The sequence below is a fragment of the Mus caroli genome, unplaced genomic scaffold (assembly GCF_978045245.1).
Source record: "Mus caroli unplaced genomic scaffold, Mus_caroli_1 scaffold_6, whole genome shotgun sequence".
NCBI lineage: Eukaryota > Metazoa > Chordata > Mammalia > Rodentia > Muridae > Mus > Mus caroli.
In genome coordinates, this window is record NW_028227261.1 from 66,126,952 (window position 1) to 66,140,832 (window position 13,881).

A 13,881-nucleotide genomic window follows, 5' to 3' on the forward strand; every position below is an offset into this window, starting at 1 on the left:
GCAGATGCTGAGAGGAAAGAGATGTAAAGTGAATGAATGAATAATTAAATGAATGGAGAAAAATAATGAAAAGGAAACACAACAATTCACTGTGCTCCGCATGGTGGTGCACTGCCTTTAAGCCTAGGATTCCTGAGGCAAAAACAGGTGGATCTCTGTGAGTTGGAAGTTAGCCTGGGCTACATAGTGAGTTCCAGGCTAGCCAGAGCTAGTAAAATCCTATCTCAAAAACAAGAAATGGAAGAACACGTTGTGTTCATATTCGTCCTTCCTAACCCTCTCTCCCCTTCCATCTCCCGGGGACTCAGAGGAAATGTTCTATTCATCACTGCATCATATTTCCAGAAAAACATCTACTCAATAGCAGGCATTCAATAAGGTGTCCAAGAAACAGTCCACGGTCATCACACCTACGTGAAGCTCTTGAGGAGACTCTGATCGCCTTTAGTCTTATACTGCATTTAGTATTCTCATAGAATTACCTGGTTTTGTGATATCCTCAGATGGCTGTAAAATAGTAAGAACAGGACAATCTCCTGTACTAACTAGTCCAGTCTTAAAAAGAGACCAGAAGTTTAAGAGAATGTCATACCCGCCGTGCTAATGCCTGGATAGTCCTGTACACACTTTCTGTAATAAGGCATGACTGAAAGGGGAAAGGCACTCAGCAGGGAATGTGAGCAGGAATCTGAAATACCTGGATCTCTGAAGCCCAGGGTTTTTGTGTTCCAATGGTTTGATTTCACTTACAAGAACTTTCGTTTCAGATTGTTGGAGAAATAAATGAACCCTCCAGGAAGATGTGCCCTGTTTAGTTTGGAAAATCACCAAGAATTCCAAGTGCATGTGGCATGATGATAACCATTTAGAAATGACTCTGGAGGGACCTTAAGGAGTGCAGCCCCTCCAGGCTCTCTCTCGCCCTTGCCCTTACCACAGAAAGACTCTGTAAAGTGAGAACAAAAGTAGACTCAGAGGGAGATGTGGGTAGGAGGTTTTGAGGAAAAGAAATAGGTAAAAGTTTTATCTTTCTGCATCATTATCTCTTCACACCATTTTCCCTTTTAAATTCCTGGGTTGTATTTGGTTGTTGTTGTTTTCCTGTCAGGATGCTAGGTGTAAAACAAACAAAAAGCGGTGTTACGTCTCCCTCACTCTCAAGCTAAGAGACCAGAGAGTGACCATACAATCTGGTCTTCCAGGACCACTCTAGCTCTTCGATACTGTCACATAAACGTTTCAGAGTCCTTCTCATCTGGACAGTCTGTGGCCATTCTAAGGAATGTGTTCTCCACGTCCCTCCCCTTAAATGGACTAGCAGGAACCCACCCAACCAAGTCACAGGCAATTAATATAAACCTTCTAGCTTAGCTCCACGCTGCCAGAGCAAAAGAATCCTTGTGACTCAGGAGAGTTAGTGTCCAATTCATCCATTAGGAAATCACAATCTCTGATGCATCCAAATCACATCATGTGTTCACTCTGTTTCTACAGTCGGGAGCTGTAATCACCATTTTCTGGACATAGAATCCAAATCAATATATACATATATTTATGATTTTCTTGGTGATTTCCCAAGGTAAATGGGGCACATCTTCCTGGAGGGTTCATTGTTTCTCCAACAATCTGGTGTGTGTGTGAGTGTGTGTGTGTGTATGTGTGTGTGTATGTGTGTGTGAGAGAGAGATAGAGAGAGAGATAGTGTGTGTGTGTGTGTGTGTGTGTGTGTGTGTGTGTGTGTGTGTGTGTGCCCTGCTGATGAATCACTTTGCTTTGAGGACTTTAGTCATCATTGCCAAACTTCCTTGGAATTTAAATATTACAATCTTTTTTTTTTCTTTCCCGCCATCTCTGAACTGCTGGAATATATTTAAGGCACACTAAGATTAGACTGTTTAATACTTTTAAGATAATTGGTCTAAGACTAAAGAGGAATATGTCATGGGTGATCATAAGAGAATTTTGACCTAAGCATGAGGAAAATTTATTATAAATTATCAGAAGTAGCTGTTAGTGGGGGGATGGAGGTGACGGTAATCAATGTCTAAAGTTATTTTTTCATATCTAATGCTACATTCATTCCAAAGCTTTTTTAGGGAATGAAAGTATTCCCTTGGAGTGGGACAACAGTGATACTTCCATTCATATATATATATATTCAGAACATTTTGTATTCTTTCTTTCCAGAGTTTATTTACCCAGAAGTATAACAATAGTTGAGGTGCCTTACATCCCATCCCAAGCCACAGTAAAGGACATTTTCTGCAGGTCATAGGTCATTCAGAAACTACAAAGAATACCATTCCATGTGCTAATGGGATCAACTTCCTCTTCCTTCCCATCCATTCTCCCCCATCAGTCGCCCCTCCCTTTAATCCTGTGGGCTGTGCTTCATGTTCGATTAGATTCCGATGGTGAAGGTCTAATTATGCAACCTTCCTCTCTGGTAGAAGAATATCAGCAAATTATATCCTGTTCTGACAGCTCTTCCAGGAAAGGCTGTGTGGTGTGGAATAGGGAGCAGTAAGGTGGGAGTACAGAAGGCAATGTGTGTGTCTTAGCTTGTGTACTGGCCCCACTGCCGTGCATGCGTTTCTTCCCTCACAGGTGTTCAGGATCTTTTTAAGAGGACTCTATTTTTATTTTTGACTCAACAGAACAAATGTAAAGGAAAGTTGATTTTTTAAATCCAATGTTATTTAATTTCAACCAATAGAAATGCATTCATTGCAAAAGCAGTAATTTAGATTTTACTATTCTTTCAGCATCCTCCAGTGTGTGAGATCTTGTAGTCACAAAAAAAGATACATTTGTGTAAATGAATTGAATATACAGTATATTGTTAGATTTAAATTTAAACATAGACCCAGTGAAGTATTTATTATTTTCTGTGTCTAAGTAAGTGTTTTGCTTACATGTATGCAAGTCTATGCAGCACATGTATTTCTGGTGCCTGTGGAGGCCAAAAGAAGGCATCCGATCTGCCTGGACCTGGAGTTACAAACAGATGGGATCTGCCTTGTAGGTGCTGAGACTTGAGGTCCTCTAGATCTCAAGTGCTTAGGAAGGTAAGCCAGTGCTCTTAACAGCTGAGCCATCTCTCTCTACATACCACATCTGACCTTTCAACAAGATTATCCCCTTGGGTGTCTCCTAATTACATAGTCTCTTAAAAGTGTCTTTTTCTGGTAGAAGAAGAAAAATAGAGAATTAAGAGAGATACATAGTATCAAGGAGAGTGAGAGCGAGGAAAGCACAAGAAGAATTTGAAGGTTGAAGGCCACTTCTGTTTTATTAACGCAGGGTCAAGAGAAGGAAATGAAGAACCTGCTAACCTGGGAACTTTGAACAGGAACTCAAGTCCAGGAAGTAGCTGCAGGTCCTACCCATGCATACTTTGCCTAAGCTTCCAGCCCAAAGATAGGTCAGATAAGGTGGGTATTCTAGGCCACTAAGTCTGTGATTGTTACACAGCAACAGAAAACAAATAAACTGATTTTCTGATTCTCACACTATGATCACCGTTCCATCGTTATGGTATGATGCTCTTAATCAACTGAGACTTAATCAATAGAAATGAACAGCAGCAAAAAGAAAATGGAAAATACTTACCTTCTATTTTTTCTTATTCAACTTTGGTCATATTTTTCATTTTCCTATAGTGATTTTTCTAGCCTTACCCATTTTCTTTGATTTTGAACCTGTTGAGTTAAGCACGGGGATCCATCCCATAATCAGCCACCAAACCCAGACACTATTGCACAATGCCAGAAATATCTTGCTGAAGGGACACTGTTATAGCTGTCTTGTATGAGGCTATGCCAGTGCCTGGCAAATACAGAAGTGGATGCTCACAGTCATCTATAGGATGGAACACAGGGCCCCCAATGGAGGAACTAGAGAAAGCACCCAAGGAGCTGAAGGGGTCTGCAACCCTATAGGTGGAACAACAATATGAACTAACCAGTACCCCCAGAGCTTGTATCTCTAACTGCATATGTAGCAGAAGATGGCCTAGTCAGCCATCACTGGGAAGAGAGGCTCCTTGGAATTGCAAACTTTATATGCCCCAATACAGGGGGATGCCAGGGCCAAGATGCAGGAGTGGGTGGGTAGGGGAGCAGGGCGGAGGGAGGGTATAGGGAACTTTCGGGATAGCATTTGAAATATATATAAAGAAAATATCTAATAAAAATAAATTAAAAAAAAAAGAAAGGAGACTTTTCAATTTCTGATGTTTACAGTTTATTCTAAAGAATTTCGGGTAAATTATAAAGTGTTATAAGATTAACTTTGCTAAAACACTTAAGGGATATTCTCCAAATATGTAAATAATGAGCTGACAGCGTTGTGTGGATTTTTAAAGCCATCCAGCGAAAAGCTGCCATTTATCTGTCTACTCTTCGCCCTCTTATAAACTGAACAGTCTTTCTTTTGAGAATTCTTCCTTCTCTGGGGATTCAAGAGCTTCCAAGAAAATAGTCATGAATTTGTAAAGCCTTATCATCCTTAGAGAATATTAGATTGGCCCAGAGGCTGGCGATTTATTCAGTCTGAGATGATCCAATCCTCTACTGGAAATTTTTAACTTTTCTCCAGAGGAAGCATCAATAAACTCATGAGTGGTGGTGGAGGATGTAGGAGGTAGAATTCGGAAAGTGGGACTGATGTATTCTGCCATGTCTAAGGAGCCAATCTACAATGAAAGAGAAAAGCAGTGAACTAAGAGGAAAGGCAGAAACGAGAGTTGAAGGCAAAACACTATGCAGCTGCCCCTTGCCCTGCCTATGGCTTCATTCCTTGTCCTTCGTGATATTACAGGGACCAATACTTTTCTACTTTGTCATAGACCAGTTCAAGATGGATTTGGTCTCTTACAACCAACAGAGACATAACTCACACAACAGAAGGTTTTTATTTTGATTCAGTCCGGGTAGGGAGCAAGCCTGACACAATCATCAGTCCAGTGCCATGGGGTCCAGGCAGGCAGACCATACCTGAGACAACCTCCAGCCCTGCACCATGCAGCTCCATGTGGGGAGCAAGCCTAAAATAACTGCTATCTAGTACCACATGGCAAGAGTAGGGGATAGCACTCCTGAGACAACCTCAGACATCCAGAGGCCCTGGGTACCAAGATGAGCAAGTGATGGAGAGCTAGAGAAACAGAAACAGAATGATGTGTGAACAATGGAGAGAGGCAGAATTGGTGATTCAAGGCTAGTGAGGAACAACCTGATGTGAGTAGCAGTGATGCCACCTAAGGTCATTGTGAGGTCCTGGCCTATGCTGTCACCATGTCTGGTCTGTGGCCCTATAGCAGTATGGGTCTGTCATTACCAAAGGCCAGGTGGGAGTCCCTGGTCTAGGCTTCCTCCTGGAGCCATATTGATATCTGACAGCTAGGCAGAACTGGCCCCACCCCTCACCTGGGCATCCAGGGAGAGCTGTCCTGAAAGTTTAAGAGTAGGAGAGTGGGCCCCACACCTTGCCCACGAACCACAGTAGAGCTGGCCCTGATTACATGAGTTGTGGGTGAGCTGGCCTGAGAATATGATCATGAGAAAGCTGGTCCTGTCATTCATCTGCCATGTGGTGTTGTGAGTGAGGTAGAGATGTTCCTGCCTCTCCTGCCATCTGAGCAAGCAGGAGAGCTGGCCCTGTGGTCTTGAGACTGGGAGAGCTATTCCTTCCTGTCCCTCACTAGCTACAGCATTTGGGAGAGCAGACCCTGTCCCTTGCCTGAGCAGCACAGTAGAACTGACTCTTGTAGAGGAGGGAAGAGGTGGGGGGGGGGGAGGTGAACTAGTCCTGAGGGAATGAGAGCAGTAGAGATGGCTCTGCCTCCTTGTTAGCTGTGGCATTAGATGAGCTAGCCAGGATAGTACTGGAGATAGTACTCTTCCTAGTGGTGCAGGCACAGGAGAGCTGGCAGGCTGACCAACTCAGATACCACCCAGGCCCACATCTAGGGCCTTGAATTGGCCCTACATCTACCCCATCTATGAGCTGCTGGGGCTGTGAAGGGGCTCATCCCATAGATCCAAAGCTTCAAGATCTCCATCACACAGGGCAACAACAAGATATCCAAGAGGAGTCCTGATGAGATTCCAGTATTGATAGTATAGCAGAAGCAGAGGCCTCGAACCAGACCTTTGCAATAAACATTTGTAAGCAAAAAAAAAAAAAAAAAAAGGTGTGGACAAAATTGTATACCATAGGACACACTACAGCTTCCATAGTGAGATGTTTGCATTAACAGGGGGAGGTTGTGAGAGGTGGAGAGTGGGTAAGAAGGGACAGAGAGATGAGTGGGGTTGGGGTGCATGATGTGAAATATCACGAAGAATCAGTAAAAAGTTAAATTTGTTAAGTAAATTTTTATTTTATTTTTTTTCTTAAAAACGTCATCATGTGGTGGGAAACTCTTCTAGCCACAAGACTCATCCAAGGTTTTCCAGGATGCTGCTCACCCATCTGACGTCCATGTTTGTCCTTTTCAGGTCATAACCTGGACTGCAATGCTGAATGCTGTGCTCAAGGACTTGCCTTCAGCTCCCAACCATACAAAATACTCTCTTCTGGTTTGGACACAGACACATGAAGCCTCTAAGCCTATCTTGAATCTAGCGGCCTACAAAATGCCAGTTGTCCATATTATCTGCTAGCATATCTATTGTTGAATATGTGAGTTAGTACTCAAATTAAATCGTTCTACAAGCGTTGCATATCTCTAACCATATTCAGCAGGCTTAAACAAAATAGAAAGACAGAAAGATCTGTTTTACTGTGAAAGCCCATTGCTTTTTCCTGTCTACTCATAGCTTTAGAGGAAAAACTATGACAAATTTAAATCACGCATAAATGAAAAGCAGAAACTGAAAGAGCAATTTTTACATTTTGGCAGCTGATAACTTGTGAAGAAAAGATAATAGCATGAAGTGTGAACTTGCTCATCTATAATTAATACTTCACAAGTAGAACTATAAGATACTTAGCTTATAATAAAATAAATGGCATTAGTAAGTCTGATCTTTATTGAACCTCTGCTTCTTTGTCAAGTGCCTTTAAATCTCTATCAAAACCTTTCTTTAAAATAAAAGGAGCAATGAGTACTGGGGTTAGAGGTGAGTAACACACCACCATGCATAGGAATGACCAAGGCCACATGCCCCATAACAGTAAAATGCATAATAGGACCAAACCAATCAAGACAAGAGATTACCATAAAAATCCCCCAACTGGATATTATTTAGTGACAGCAATGAACTAAGTTGTATACATGAAAACTAGAGAGTCTCAGAGTAAACTCTCAATAAATTAAGTTTAAGAAGAATTTATGCTATAGGGTTTCACTTATATCAGCTTCAAAAAGAAGCACAGTTTAAGAGCTTATCTTGAAGCACATGCACATATGGGAAACTAAGGCTCACAAGGTAACAGTCTGAACAAAACTCAAGGCAGACATTGGTTCCAGAGCTAGAAAGAGAACTGGACTATATGGAAGGCACACCGAGGCATTGAAGCACTGATAAAAAATGTTTTAAATTAGCACTATGAGTGCAGTGTTTATTTTCAGTTTTTTCCTATAAAACATACATATATAATATGCCCCTATATAAATAAATATTTATAGTAACTAAAGGCCATATTTTGAGAGAGCAAGATTGACAACAGTGTTAGCATATTCTAAGCTCTTGACTAAAAATGAAGTGTATAATGATAGTGTCATGGCATGCAGACACTAGAAGAAGAAAGCACAGAGCACATATCTGTCTCCTTATCCCATTGTGTTCTGAGACTTCTGGAAGTGCACATAAAATCCGCAGTCTTGTCCAAGAATACTTCCTGGTGTAGCCAGTGTGGTGGTGCACGCCTTTAACCCCAGCACTGGGGAGGCAGAGGCAGGTGGATTTCTGAGTTCAAGGCCAGCCTGGTCTACAGAGTGAGTTCCATGACAGCCACGGCGATAGAGAGAAACCCTGTTTCAAAAAGAAACAATCCTGGTGTGTTTCACACTTTACTCAGTACAAGAAAGGATACTTGGATCCTCAGTCACAGTTAAGATTCTACTTGATTATGCACCGGTGGTAAGCTATTCCAAAGAATAATGTTCTCTGTTGCCTTAATACCAGAGAATTAACGCAACTCTCTAAGGAAAAGAGTGACCAATTCATAGCTGTAGCTCAGTAGATAAAATAACAGATCAGATTAAATGTCTACTTCAACATATCCTGAAAATACAAGAATGTAGAATTTATGAAGTACCATAGTATCATATCATTTAATGATTGACTTAGAGGGGAAGAGACAGGATTTAGGGAAGTCAGTAAGTTTACTTATCATAGGAAAGAAGGGTGTTGGCCGAGTTGTCAGTGAATTGAAAGGTTAAGTACAGAAGCTATAGAAACTGTTCAGGAATTGGCATCCACCCGATAGAGTAGAAGGGGCACTGGATGGGAGTGGAAGGGAAGTGGCTAAGATAAGTGTGGGCGTGGGCATGGACATGGGCACTCCCACACTCCATTATCCTTTCAGGACAGCCACAATTCCAATCCACTGGAGTTCTCCAAGAACAAAGGCCTAATAGATCATTTCTGGAGTGAACTTTAAATGAACACCTTTTGGGACAAGTTCCTGGGAAGAACAGAAGTCTGGCAAATATTGAATAGAAAATAAAAGTCCCACTCTCTCTTACATCTAACGTATTTGATGGGCATATATTTCTTTCTCTTAATTACTCTATTCTTGAATCATATTATCACTAGACAATCTAAGGCTGAATATACAAGACCTCAATACATACTCAGAGAAAACTTGTTAGAAGCAAAGTTGTTGAGAAATTTTTGAAAGCGATTTAAATAATTCTATTTACCCTGTCAAACCGAGATAGACAATTATTCCAAAGAAAAATGGACCAACCAGAAATGTCTCTGTACAGACTAATCTCCACAACCCTTATGTCACAAGGACAAATAAATAAAAGCTTGGAAAGAACCTTTATTTCAGGTTCTTATCAGGTTGAGCCAGCTGATAGAGAAAGTAGGTCTTAAGAGTGAACTCTTGAACCAGGAAAGAATCCATGCAAAGTTTCTGTCTGGTGATGTGACCTGAAAACATGTTTCCATTGCTTGCATTATCTTTATGACTAACAAATGATTGCCTCGGATTTGCTCTGTATGCTTGGAAACTAGTTATATATCATTGAGACTGTCACAAACAAGAGATTTCCTTCCTAGGGAAAAAAAAAGGAAATTAATCTCCTGGGTACAAGGTTTAATAAAATGAAGAGAAATTTAGATTGTCAAACTGTGCTTTCCTTTTGATTAACTTCCAGAGACTCTGGAACCCTATTTAACAGCTAGAAGGCCACCTCGGTAGGGACATGCCTTTAATCCCAGCACTTAGGAGGAAAAGACAGGCAGTTTAGCTGAAGTCTGATCTACATAATGAGTTCCAGATCAGTCAGAGCTACATAGTGAGACCCTGTTGTAAAAGAAGAAAGAGGAGGAGGAAAAGAGGAAGATGAGGAGGAAGAAGAGAAAGAGTAGGAGAAGGAGTAAGAGGAAGAAGAAGAGGAAGTATAAGGTAAGGGGAAAGGAGAAAAGGAAGAGGGTAAGGAAGAGGGAGAGCTAGTTATGAGTAAGACCTAGACTTTCTTCTAGCATTTGTCCCCTAATCTGTTGCTGCTCTACAGTGCTGGCATAGCCATGACAAGAAGCAGTAACCTCATGAGTCAGTCACTTGTCTCCATTCACTTAGTAAGTAGGCCTCATTAGGAATGCCCAACTAATCCCTTTGTGAATTTCTTTTTCTTTTTAATTTATTTTTTTATTAGGTATTTTCCTCATTTACATTTTCAATGCTTTCCCAAAAGTCCCCCATACCCACCCCCCCAATCCCCTACCCACCCACTCCCCCTTTTGGCCCTGGGGTTCCCCTGTACTGGGGCATATAAAGTTTGCAAGTCCAATGGGCCTCTCTTTGCAGTGATGGCCGACTAGGCCATCTTCTAAATCTTAAATATATTCAGTTTTTTCCCCTTTGTACATGAAAAAGTTAAATTGTGATTGTAGCATAGTATATTATTTCTCTAAAAGAATGATTGAATGTGCAAAGCCAAATTCAAACTTCTGAAGGTTTGAATCTTGCAGGTCTGTGACCAAGCTGTATAGTATGCCTTGCTATAGCTTGACTGGATCATAACTGCAGAGACTGTCACTATGAAAGGCTAGCACAATGCCTATAAATAACCAAGTAATATGCACAGACAAATAATAGAACAATTATCATAAAACTCCATGCTCAGATGAGTTATTATCAGAAATACTGGATGAAGAATCAACTATACCTAGAGGAGATATTTAATAAACAAAACACTCAGCTCCATAGCACAGGGGGAAAGGCAGTGGTTTATTCAAAATGTGGTATTAGAACAAAGCAAAATTATTTTTTAGATTAATTATGCCCAGACAATGGTAGTGCATATTTTTAATCCCAACACCAGGAGGCAGAGAAAAGCATATAGACGAGTCCAGCCAGTCTACAGAGCAAGTTTCAGGACAGCCAAAACTACACAGAGAACCTGAAGAGAGGGAGGGAGGGAGAGAGGGAGAGGGAGAGGGAGGGGGAGGGGGAGGGGGAGGGAGGGGAGGGGGGAGGGGAGGGGGAGGGGGAGGGGGAGGGGGAGAGGGAGAGAATGGGTTAAGGAGAAAGGACAGAAATACATGATAGGGATCATGGGTCTCAGACAAAGTTACAGCAGCCTTTTTATCATCCGAAATTACCTTAGTTGAATTAACTTGAAAAGATATACCATCAAAGTCAGAAAACCTAGACACTCCAGGTTTTTGGTTGAGGTGTTTGCATGTTTTATTTTCCTCATTAAGTTAAGCCATCAGACTGTTTTATTTCCTCTTTTAAATGTTTTCTTTTATTAAAAATAATTATTATCTACAGGATGGATTAAAGTGAGCACTTTCTATGACAGGTTTTACGTTATAAATTATGCCCTGTGAACGTAAGAAAGCCTAATAGCTAATTCATAATTACCTTGAGAGTAGAAGTTTTGTTTCTCATACACTGACCTATCAATAAACAGATTCCTCTATCTGAGATATAAAATGCCTTACCAATCAGCATACATTCCTGCTCTACCTTACTAAGTGCATATTACAGTCCAAAAGAAGGTCGCCGTGAAAGTAAATGACAACGTCAACAGAGATGCCATGTGGAAATTTCCCCGGATACCATAGCCTGATACCAATCTCTGGTACTAGTTGGAGTACTAGTTCTGGTACAGTAGAATACCAAGCCATTGACCTGCTGCAAACTGCAGGTGCAACTGGAGGAGTGGGTGGAGGATGTCAGCGCAGGAGAAAGCGGTGCTACGTCATCGTCCGAGGCCCTTGATGTGGAGGGAACAATCACCACACGCACACAGATGATCGCTGTGATCCCTACTCCAAGGACCTGGGGTGTGGGAAAGGAAGTGCCGCGTGGAATCTGAAAGCTGGATTTACAAGGTAGGAGATCTGAGAGCTTCAAGTGGGGAGGGTTTCCAGCATTTCAGAGAAATTTGCTTTGTTTGTTTTCAGTCTAGACTGAGAGTACAAATGCCTAGGAAATATGCTTGTGGCCAGAAGGCACCCTAGGGCTGTTTTCTTTTCCACTCAGAGCCCTGCTGTGATGTATACGGGTTATGGTGTACACTCAGAGTTTACCTGTCACTGCAATGGTGCCTCTAACGCTCTATATATCCAATCAGCAGTCTCCATGATTGCCACTAATTTCCTTGAATGTCCTCCTTATCCGACGCTGTACAGGCTCTTTACTATTAGATGGTTTTATTTAGGCCAGAGCAATTGCTACTGGCAATTAGCTGCTGGCGATCTCTGAGCTATATTCAGTATAACTTTCTGAAGAGCAAGTTTAAGCACCGGTTTACCCTGCTGGAAAAAAAATTTAGTGTTCAGTTTAAAGGTAGGTTATTCTTATATGGTTCTGATTTTTAAAAATCATTACCTTGATTCAATTCCTGCCTTTGTACAATAAAATTATGTCATTTGCAGGGAAGTGGGTAGAATTAGAACTCATCGTCTTACAGAAATCATCCAGACCCAGAAACACAAATATCACTTGTTCTCTCATATGTGGAACATAGATTGTTGCATACAACTTTAAAGTTCCCTGTCTTTGTTACCTGACAACTAGGGAAGTTTTCTTATCCTTTTTGATCCTGAAGTTCCTCAACTGATATAGGGGATGTCAACAGTCAATCCTTCATGTACTTACTGTTAAGATTCTGTGGCAGACTCTAGATAGTTGGGAACTAGGCCTACATCACGTAACTTTGAGATATTATTGTTTGACCAACTTATCATTAGCTACAAATCACATTACAATCTACCCTTCACACTCTCCAGCTGTCTGCCTTCCTCCTGGCCAACCAACAACCTCAATTCTTGTATATGAGTTGAGATTTGTACCAGCCTCATATACCAAGATATTTATATACTTTATTTAATCTTTAACAACTCTAAAATACTAGTCCTGGAAACTGAGACTAAAAAACTGAGCTTATATGTGAGAGAGCATGGAGATGAACCCAGTTTCCAATACTCCAACTATATTCTTACAGCAATGTTACTTTTATGCTAATCAATTTCCTAAATATTTGCATTGAAGCATTTTAGTCTCACAAGATTTCTTGAACCTTGGAATGTCTACATTCAGAGAAAGACTCTATGCCCCTCCTGAACCTAGACTTTACAACCACCCCAGCTAACTGACTCTAGTACAAGCAAGGTTATACAACATCCAGATGCAGGTTACAAATGGTAATACAGCTCTGACTATCTCACTCTTTTGAAACTGCACTCTAGGCAATCTAATATAGGCCACATAATTTTTAATGCTACCTGAAGGTCTCATGCTTGAAGGACCAGTAAAGAGATCACATCAAGATACAGAGGAATGAAAAGGCTCAGCTGCTCGGATGCTCTTTAAGCAATACCAACAGGCACTTCATCCAACAGAGAGGAGCTATCTTAACCAAGCCCGGCCCACACTGCATGAGATATGCAAATCCTCCTTATTATTTAAGCCAAGAAATACTGAGAATTTTGTTTCTCAATAATAAAATCCAGAAAGGCTGTAGAAACCTCTAATAATCAGTTACTCACTTTCTTGCCCCTTGATGGTAGACCTTGGCAGTCTTCACATGTACAGCCACCTCTACATACAAAGCATCATCAATGAGCACACCCAATATCCCTCATTTAAAGAGCCATGAACTGACTTATGTCTGTGGGTGCCACAGAGTCAAACAGCTTTCCTTAAGTCTATAACTGGGTACTTAAGGACTCAAATATAAAGTCAAAATGTCTAGATTTATTCTTTGTCTCCTAGCTGCTATTTCATCTGTCTAAATGTCTGTTTCTTCCGAATGGAGTTACAGTGAAACTTCCATTTGAGCCACAATGCAGCAATGTATATACACATTCTATGAAAGCTCTTAGTTTTTACATTAATCGCTCTAGCATTGCTGTGATGCAACAGTAACAGAGATAACATGGAGGAGGATTTGCTTCAGCTCATGGTTTCAGAGAATTCATCAAAGCAGAGGCAGAAGCACTCAGCTCATTCCATGGCAGGCAGAGACAGCAACAGAAGTCTATCACGGAGAAGACGCACCTCGGTGACCCACTTTCTTCAGCTAAGCTCCAATCTCAAAATCTACAGAAACTTTCTAAATATTGTCATCAGTTGGAGACTAAATGCTCAAAATGTGAGCCTATGGGTACATTTAAGATTCAAATTTTAACAGCATCTGACAGGAGTTGTTATTGTGTTGTGGTATATATTAGAATATTGATTATA